We start from the raw sequence: 10,276 nt of genomic DNA on the forward strand, positions 1-10,276 counted from the left end.
ATCCATCCTGATGCTGCCAATTGGTCCAGTGGTGAGAATCTTTGTCTTCTTGACATTGAGCCTCAATCCATATTGTAGGCTGCAGTCCTTGACCTCTGCAGCGGTGCTTCAGGTCCTCTTTGGTTTCAGATCATGTTGTTAGGAGGGGTTATTTCTTGGAAACGGACATCATACTTGGAAAGGTGGAAAGTTATGAAAGAGAAGAAGACTCTCAGCATGATGGATTGATACAGTGACTGTTGTAATGGGTTCAAATGTGTCAGGGATTATAAAGATGTGCATGATAGGACAGGGTTCAGATATATTGTTCATTGAGTTATTAGGAGTCATACTTGGCAACACCCCACAAAAACAACATGCCTTTGCATAGGATTTGTACAACATTGCATTGATTCATAGACTGTAATAAATTACTTAATTGGATGGTCAGGGATTTGCAAGGAATATGATTGAAAAACTGCAGACAAGGAGATAAAATGATACGTGGATAAATCTCTCTGATTAGAGCAATGAAGTGAAGATATTAACATCTCATTTCAATGCACACCAAAGGATGACCTCAGAGGAGGATGGTTTTAACAATTAAGAAGATAGGTTAAATAACTATCAACCATCCTGTTTCTTAAGCAACTCATACCATTTTGCAAAAGATTCATGAACAAAGTAATCATGATGGCAAGGATGAGGGCTATGTACAGGCTCAGAAACATGAGATTTAACTTATAAAGGCAGACTTGGCTACAGCCTTTGCTGAGCGTCCAGTCTGCCAATGGAAAAGATCGTCACTGAGTTCCCAGTATGATAGCATTCCTAAGGGCAGTCAGCCAGCAACCTGGTGGCAGGTTGATTACATTGGACCATTTCCATCATGGAAAAATCCAATGCTTTGTTCTAACTGGAATAGTTACTTACTCTGGATATGGATTTGCTGTGCCTGCATGTAATGCTTCTGCCAAAAATACCATCTGTGGATTTAAATAATGCTTTATTCACAATTGTAGTATTTCACACAACATCACTTCAGATAATTTCACAAAAAAAATTAAATGCAGCTCTTGGAATTTGTTTAACTATGTTACTGAAGCAGCCGACATGATAGAATGAAATAATGATCTTCTAAAGGCACAATTATAGTACCAACTAGGTGGCATTACCTTACAGAGCTGGGACAATACATGCTCTAAACCAATATCCAGTGTAAGATGCTGTTCATTTCAAAGCTAAGATTTATGAGCCTGGAATTAAGAATGTAAATGTGAGTGGCACCATTCACTATTAACCTTAGAAGTCCATACTTTAAAAAAAAATTCTTTTTCTTCCACAACCTTGTGATCTGAAAGTCTAGAGGCTTTAATTCCAAAAGAAGATAGTCTTTCCAAAAAACAAGGCACTGACTCCATTAAAATGGAATTCAATAATGTCGCCCTGTCATCTCAACCTCCTCATGCCTGTGCATCAATAGGCAAAGAAGAAAGTTACTGTATTAAAGGATGAAATTAATCTTCTTTACCAAGAAGGTGGACTGATATTATACAATAGAGACATATTCAACTTGACAGCAACTAACAATAACAGAGCTAAAGTGTATCTAGAATACAGAAGATCCTTCAGGATGTTGTGATAGAGTATTTCCAAGCCCTCTGATTTGTCTCACATATTTTGGAGGGGAAATACCAGGATTTAAAAGGCAGATGGTCAGAGAAGAAGACCTTCAGTGAGATGCACTGGCTCAGTGATTATAACAATAGACTTAAGCAGAGATTGTGATGATGACACAAGGTCTGGTAAGGCTTTGATCTTTTGCACGTAGTTAACTATTACTCATAGTAGGCTCAATGATTTCCCAAGACAATGTTCTCTGTGACTAAAGTGAATGGAAAACTATAGAAACCAAATTCCAACATGAATACTAATGACCCACACCCTTCAGGAAAGAAGGTTTGGACTATTCTATCAGGTAAAAAGCCACAAGTAGCTAAGGAACCTGTGCAAGGCAAAAGGAATATAGAATGGGTGGTCTACGAAGGTAGTTCTAAACACAAGCTATAATGACCAGCTTCAGAAGCAGGCATTGAGATTTCATTCTTGTTTTTCGTTATGTTTGTATATATGTGTATATTTGTTTTCTTCTTTATCTTATTCTATTACAAATGATAAAAATAAAAATTAATATAAGAAGATATTAAAGAGGTAGCTGTGTTTTTTCATTGTTGTTGTTGTGTTGTTATGTGCTGTCGAGTCACTTGCTACTCATAGCGACCCTATATACAACAGCCCTAAACTCTGCTCTGTCCTGTGCCAATCACACTGTTTCTGACACTCCCATCCCGATTACCCCAGTCACTGAATCAATCCATCTTATAGAGGGCCTTCCCCTCCTGTGCTGTCTTTCCACCCTCCCAAGCATGATGCCCTTCTCCAAGGACCGGTCTCTCCTCACAACATGTCCAAAGTATGTTAGACAGAGCCTCACAGTCCTTGCCTACAAGGAGCCAATTGTACTACTAAGTAATATCTTGTTAGGCACAAGTATAATTTTATCAATATCTTAATGTAAAGATTTTGTGTGGTTTAAAGAAATGAACACAGGTGCCATGCTGACAGAGGGTTATGACTATGACTTCTGAAGGGTCATAACATAAATATGGATCTCTTCCAGTCAGATTGGCAGACAGTGGTTGTCCAAATTCCATGGTACAGACATTGAGTGCATCAAGGGCTGCATCTGTTAGTTGAAATATGTCAATCGATATCCCACCAGTTCCTGGGGCCCAATTTTTTTTGGGGGCGGTTAATTTTTTGTCAATGCCTTCAGTGCAGCTTCAAAGTCTCACTTCATTACATTGGCTCTTGTTCACATACTTGCTCAAGTTTTTCAGTATAAGTAAATTCATTTTGGTATAGTGACTATCAAGATTCCCTCCATCTTTTGACTTGTCCTGAATCATTTGACATAGTGCCCATTTTGTTGTTGCTGATTGCCTTCCAGTTGAGCATGACTCATAGCAACCCTATCATCAAAAGGCCTGAAGCCTTTCTGTAACTATCGCCATTTATCAAAGTTCACAGAGTTTTCGGAGGCATGTTGTTTAGGAAATAGATGCCACTCCTGCTTCTAAACCTGTCTTAAACTAGGAGCTTCACCAAACATTGTCCACCATGGGTAACCGTTATGGCATTCGTTACCCCAGTAACACAAGGTTCAGCATCACAGTAATCCCAGGTTACCTCAGTACAGCATATTGACAGAAGAGTGCTGTATTACTAAAAAGAATGTTCCTCCAAAATATAATAACAAGCAACTTTAAATACAAAGGCCCTCCCTGAGGTTTTGCTGACTCTAAACAGGAGGCTTAAATAAAAAACTGATATAGTGTGTTGTTGTTGTTGTTGTTATATGCTGTTGAGTTCCTATGTACAGCAACTCTGAAATCTTACCTGTACTGAGCCAGTCTCACTAATTCCAACACACTAACCCTCATTGCCTCAGATACTGTATCAATCCATCTTATCTGAGGTCTTCCTCTCCCACGCTGTCCATCCACCCTTCCAAGAATGATGTCCTTCTCCAAAGACTGGTCTCTTCTGGCCAAATAGCATCCTTCAATATTGTGACTTGAGGCTTAATTTGCTTTTCAATTCTCTCAGTTTGAGAAATGCAGAGAGAGTTCTTAGTTTCTTATTCTCCAATTCCAGCTCTCTGCACATTCCATTATGATACATTACTTTGTCTTAGATTATACTTTTAAATCTTCTACACAGGTCTTTTACTTCAGCATTTTATCCTTTTGTTTTGGCTTCTCAATGCTCTAGTGAAATTTTCAATGTCTCTTCTGACACCCATTTCAATTTCCACCCCTTTTCTCTTTCTTCATGAACGATATGCTTGATATCATCTCACAATTATTCTGGTCTTTGATCACTGGTGTTCAGTTCAATGCTTCAACCCTATTTTTAAGATGATTTTGAAATTCAGGTATAACGGATTTAAGATAATTTTCTCATGGACTTGTTTTAATTTAGAAAAGGCCGTGGCACCATTGCTGTTGTCAAATGGATCCTGGGTGAAAATAAAGAATATCAGAAAAATGTCTATTTATGCTTTATTGACTATGTAAAGCATTTGTGTGGATCATAAAAAGTTATGGCTAATATTGAGAAGAATAGGAAGCACAGAACACTTAATTTTGCTCATGCGAAACCTATATCTAGACCAAGAGGTTGTTGTGTGAACTGAGCAAGGAAACACTGTTGTTGTTGTTATTGGGTGTCTTTGAGTCAAGCATGACTCATGTTGTTGTTGTTAGGTGCAGTTGAGTTGTACGGGACTCATAGCGACCCTATGTACAACAGCCCTAAACTCTGCCCTGTGCCAGTCCCACCATCTCTGACACACCTACCCCATTACCCAGTCACTGACTCAATCCATCTCATCGAGGGTCTTCCTCTCTTGTGACGTCCCTCTCCAAGGACAGGTCCCTCCTTGCAACATGTCCAAAGCATGTCAGATGAAGCTTTAGAATCTTTACCTCCAAGGAGCAGCCTGGCCTCACCCTCTCCAAGATAAATCTGTTTGTTTTCTTAGCAGTCCATGGTACATTCAATATTTTTCTCCAGCACCACAGCACAAAGGCATCAAATTTTCCTTCTATCATCCCTAGTCATTATCCAGCTCTCTGATGTATAGCAAGTGATTGCAAAGACCATGGCATGTATCAGGCACACCTTAGTTTCCAGAATGACATGACTCATAGTGACCCTATAAACAAAAGATCTGAACCCTATTCTGTCCTTCACCATCCTCACACTTCCTGACACCCTGGAGTCCATTGCAGCAGTGAACATATCAATCCACCTGGTTTAGGGTCTTCCTCTCCCTCACTGACCCACCACATTTTCCAACATCATATCCTTTTCCATCTAGCAACATGTCCAAACAAAGTGTAAGAGGTGAAGCCTCATCATTCTTGCCTCCAAAGAGCACTCGGGAGTGCTTTCATGGTTTCAACAACACACTTTAAACTAGTTGAGTTCCTTTTCTGATAAATTATTTTCTGATTCTCATCATAGGCCAGAAAATCCAAACTTGTGACTGTTTCACAATGCGGGGCAGCAGCTTTAAAAGTGTGCTACAAGAGAATTAGTCTTGGGGAGCTCTGGTGGCCTAGTGGCAAGAAGCTGCACTGCAATCCCAGAGGAACACGGTTCGAATCCACCAGATGCTCTGCCGGAGAAGGAGGCGCAATATCCTCCTGTACCAGTCAGATCTAATTTGACGGTACACGCACACAAAATAAAAAAAAAAAAAAAAAAAAGAGAGAATTAGTCTTATTTCCACTTTTGGTTGGGTAAGAGCCCATTTGGAACTTCTTCCGTGTTTCTCCCCCCACTGCCCCGGAAGTACTCATCAAGGATTGAGTTTTCTGGGCCTGTAGGTGAGCTGCACTTCCTTTTTTTGTCCCACATTTTAACGAGGCTACTTTTGTGGTAGCTCCTCTCCGAGCTTCCCGATGATGCCCAAGAACAAGAGGAAGAAAGATGGCAGAAAGTCGGCCAAGAAGGACAGGGACCCCGTGAACAAATCTTGGGACAAGGCCAGGAAGAAGACGTGGTCCAAAGGCAAAGTTTGGGACAAGCTCAGTAACTGTGGTATTGTTTGAGAAAGCCACATATGACAAACTTTGTAAAGAAGGACACAGCTATAGGCTTTATAACCCCATCTGTTGTCACTGAGAGACTGAAGATTCGGGGATCCCTGGCCAGGGCAGCCCTTTGGGAGCTGCTAAGTAAAGGATTTAACAAGCTTGTTTCAAAACAAAGAGCTAAAGTAATTCACACCAGAAACACAAAAGGTGGCGATGCCCCAGCTGCTAGAGAAGATGCATAAATAGCTCCAACCAACCGTACATTTAAAAAAAGAAAACTTTACTTAATTAAAAGAAAAAGAAATAAAGGGCACTCCTGCTGCACCCTCTCCAAGATGTAGCAGTTTGTTCTCTTGGCTCTCCGTGGGGTGTTCAGTGGTTTCCTCCAAGACCACAGCTCGAAGTGTCAATTCTTTTTCTGTCACCCATATTCATTGTCTAGGTCTCAGTTATATAGCTAGTAATCAGAAAGACCATGGCCTGAATCAGACACACCTTAGTCTTCAGACTGCCATCACTACTCCTCTAATTTGGGAAGTTCCCTAACTGCAGATTTTCCTAGTGCATTGCATCTCCTTATTTCCTGACTGCTATGGATCCAAGCAAGACGAAGCTGTTCACAGTTTCAATCTCCTATGCCTATTGGTAAGAATCTTTGTTTTCCTGACATTGAGATGCAATCCATACCGATGGCTACATTACTTGATCTACAACAAGTGCTTCAAGCCCTCCTTCCTTTCAGCAAGCAATGTTGTGTCACCTGCATAATTCAGGTTATTGATGAATCTCCCTCAAATCCTGATGCCACACTCCTCCTCATGGAGTCCAGCTTCTTGTATCATTTGCTCAGCACACAGGTTGAATAGATATGGAGAGAGAATACAACCCTGGCGTACTCCCTTCCCAATTCCAAACCATGCACTGTTACCCTCCTCTGTTCCCACAATACCCTCCTGGTCCAGGAATAGCACAATCAAGGGCTCTGGAATTCCCGTTCTCAATGTCAGCCACAATCTCTGTTGATCCACACAGTAAAACACTTTTACATAATCAATAAAGCATAAATAGACATTCTTCTGGTATTTCTTATTTTCAGCTAGGATCCATCTGGCGTCAGCAATGAATGATATCCCTGGTGCCATGGCCTATTCTAAATACTGATTGAACTTCTGGCAGTTCCTTATCTATGTATGATTCCAGCCGTTTCAATGATCTTCAGCAGTATTTTGCTTGCATGTGATGTCAATGATATTAATTTCCACATTCAGTTGAATCACCTTCCTTGGGAATGGGAACAAATGTGGACCTCTTTTAATCCATCAGCCTGTCATCCTCCAAATTTCCTGGCATAAACTGGTGAGTGCATCCAAGGCTGCATCTGATAACTGAAACAAGTCAGTTGGCATCCCATCTGTTCCTGGGGCCTTATTTTTTGCCAGTGCCTTCAGTGCACCTTCTACTTCCTCCTTCCTTATCATTGGCTCTTGTTCATGTGGACTTCCTGAAGTTTTTCAGTGTCAATCAAGTCTTTTCTGGTACCATGACACTGTGTATTCCCTTCATCTTCTTTTGATGCTTTCTGGGTCATTGACTATATTGCCCATAGCATCTTTCAATATTTTGACACAAGGCTTACATTTGTTTTTCAGTTCTTTCAGTTTGAGAAATGCAGAGTCATTTCTTCCCTCTTTATTCTCCAATTCCAGCTCTCTGTACATTTCTTTATTACGCTTTGTTTTGTCCTCCCATATTGCCATTTGAAATTGTCTGTTCAGCTCTTTCATTTCATGTTTTCCTTAGTTTCGGCTTCTTGACATTCCAGTGCCATCTTCAGAGTCTCTTTTGACAACCATCTTGATTTTTTTTTCTTTCTCCTCTATTTTTATAATGACATTTTTGCTTTTTTTCCAAGGATGATATCCTTGATATCAACTCACAACTCATCTGGTCTTTGATCATTGATGTTCGTGCCTCAAAATTATTCTTAAGATGATCATGAAATTCAGGTGGAATTAATTCAAGATCATATCATGGTTCCTTTGGACTTATTTTAATTTTCTTCAGTGCAATTGGATCCTAGAGGACTAGTGTTTCTTATTTACTTGAAAACTGGATGTAATCTGTTTGGGTGTTTCTGATTGTGTTAGCAATCAAGTGTAAACTGCTTAACTGTTTCTGATTTCATTTATTATCAATCAGCTGTGAGTGGGAAGATTATTGTGTAGGCAAACAGGATCTGGTGGGTGGTCCTTTGTATTTAAAAGTTGATTGTATTTAAAAGGAAACGTCACATGGATTTAAATTAAGAAAGGAGTGCATCAGGGTTGTATTCTCTGTATATACCTATTCAGTGTGTATGCTGAATAATTTATACAAGAAGCTGGATTCTAGGAAAAAGAATATGGCATCAAGATCAGAGGAAGACTCATTAATAACCTACGTTATGCAGATCACACAGCCTTGTATGCTGAAAGTAAGGAGAGCTTGCAGCACTTGTTGCAGAAGATCAAAGAATACAGACTTTAATATGGATTGCATCTCAACATCAAGAAAACAAAAATTCTTACCACTGGACAGATAAGCAGAATTGTAATAGATGGAGAAAAAGAAATTGAAGTTGTCAGCAATTTCATCTTACTTGGATCCACAATCAACAACGTACGTAATAGCAGTAAGAAATCAGGAGATGTATTGCACTGGAAAAGTATGTAGCCAGGTACTTCTCCAAATTATTGAAGAGTAATGATGTCAGTTTGAAGACTACAGTGCATCTGATTTAGGCAATGCTTTTTCTGATCACTTGCTATGCATCTGACAGCTGGACAATGAATAAAAATTACATGAAGAATTGATGACTTGGAGAAGAGTATTAAATATTCTATGGAATGCCAAAAGAACAAATATGAAGAAAGTTCATACATAGTGTTCCTTTGAGGCAAAGATGATAAAGCTTTATCTCACATGCTTCAGGCATGTTACTAGGAGAGGCTTTAACTTGGAAAGGGACGACACGCTGGAAAGGTCAGTGAAAGAGAGGAAGATCTGGAAACCCACCAGAGGGTCAGCTATGGGTCCAGTTACGACTCAACGGTACACAACAACAACAGAATGAGAGGAAGACCTTCAACCAGATGGATTGACATAGTGACTTCTGCAATGCAAGGCAGCTATGCTCACTATACCACTCATGTGGTACACTGACTGCTGCAATGGACTCTAGTGTGTCAGGAAGTCTGAGGTTGGCACAGGAAAGACAGGGTTCATCTATGTTCTTCATAGAGTTGCTATGGGTCTTGCTTAACTCAATGGCACCTAAAAACAACAGCAACATAACACATAGGTATGTCAAGAAATTGAATAAAATGTTGTATTGGGAAAATCTGCTGTGAAAGATCTCTCTAAAGTGCTACAAAGCATATTTGTTGAAAGATATTAATTGCATTTAAACATCAATAAAACAAAAATTCTTAACTCTAGATCAATAGGCAGCATTATGATTGTTATTGACAAGTGCTACCAAGTCAAGTTTAACTCATAATGACCCTCTGAACAACAGATGTGAACCCTGTCCTATCCTGTGCCAACCTGACAATCTCTGACACAGTCAAGCCCATTGCTGCAGTCACTGTCCACCAGTTCAGAGTCTTTTCTCCTTCACCATCCCAGCACCTTTCCAAACATGATGTCCTTCTCCAAGGAATAACCTTTCCTAACAACATGTCCAAAGTATGTGAGATGAAACTTTACCACCCTTGACTCTAAGGAGCACTTTGGCTGCACATTCTTCAATGCATATCTGTTGGGTTTTTGGCAGTCCATGGGATATTTCATACTCTTCTCCAACACTATGGTTCAAAAGTATAAATTTTTCTTCTGTCATTTTTATTAATTGTCTATTTCTCAGCAGCATAATAAGTGACTCAAAAGACCATGGTCTGAATCAAACACACCTTAGTCCTCAAACCATATCATTACTTCACAATAAATTGGGGAGACCTCTGACTGCAGACATTCCCAGCACAATATGTCTCTTGATCTCCTCACTGCTGCTGCCAAGTATATTGATTGTGGATCCAAGTAAGATGAAGTTGACAGTTTAAATTTTTTTCTCTCTCTATCATGATGTTACCTATTGGCCTAGTGGTGAGAATTTTTGTTTTCTTGATGTTGAGATGTGATCCATATCATAGCCAGCACTATTTTGTCTTCTGCACCAAGTAGTTCAAGTCCTCGTTACTTTCTACAAGAAAAGTTATGTCACCTGCCTACCAAAGGTTATTGATAAATCTTCCTCCAGTCCTGATGCCACATTCTACTTCATAGCGTCCCACTTTTTGAATAATTTACTCAGCACACAGATTGAATAGCATCATGATAAATGGAGAAAAAGTGAAATTGTAAACAATTTCATCTTGCTTGGTTCAATAATCAACACCCTTGGAACCAATAGTTGTTGTTGTTTTTATGTGTCGTCGAGTCGCTTGCAACTCATAGCGACCCTATGCACAAGAGCTCTAAACTCTGCTTTGTCCTGTGCCAATCTCATTGCCTCCGACACACTCATCCCGATTGCCCCAGTCACCGAATCAATCCATCTCCCAGAGGGCCTTCCCCTCCTGCGCCTGCCTTCC

General features: G+C 39.9%; 1 pseudogene; it reads left to right on the top strand.

The window, feature by feature from the left end:
* Positions 1–5,513: 5,513 nt before the first annotated feature.
* The window catches only part of LOC102848928, a 78,672-nt pseudogene continuing 73,909 nt past the window's right edge, over positions 5,514–10,276 (top strand).

The sequence above is a fragment of the Elephantulus edwardii genome, unplaced genomic scaffold, assembly GCF_000299155.1.
Source record: "Elephantulus edwardii isolate Elephantulus edwardi_28Jun2011 unplaced genomic scaffold, EleEdw1.0 scaffold00053, whole genome shotgun sequence".
Lineage (NCBI taxonomy): Eukaryota > Metazoa > Chordata > Mammalia > Macroscelidea > Macroscelididae > Elephantulus > Elephantulus edwardii.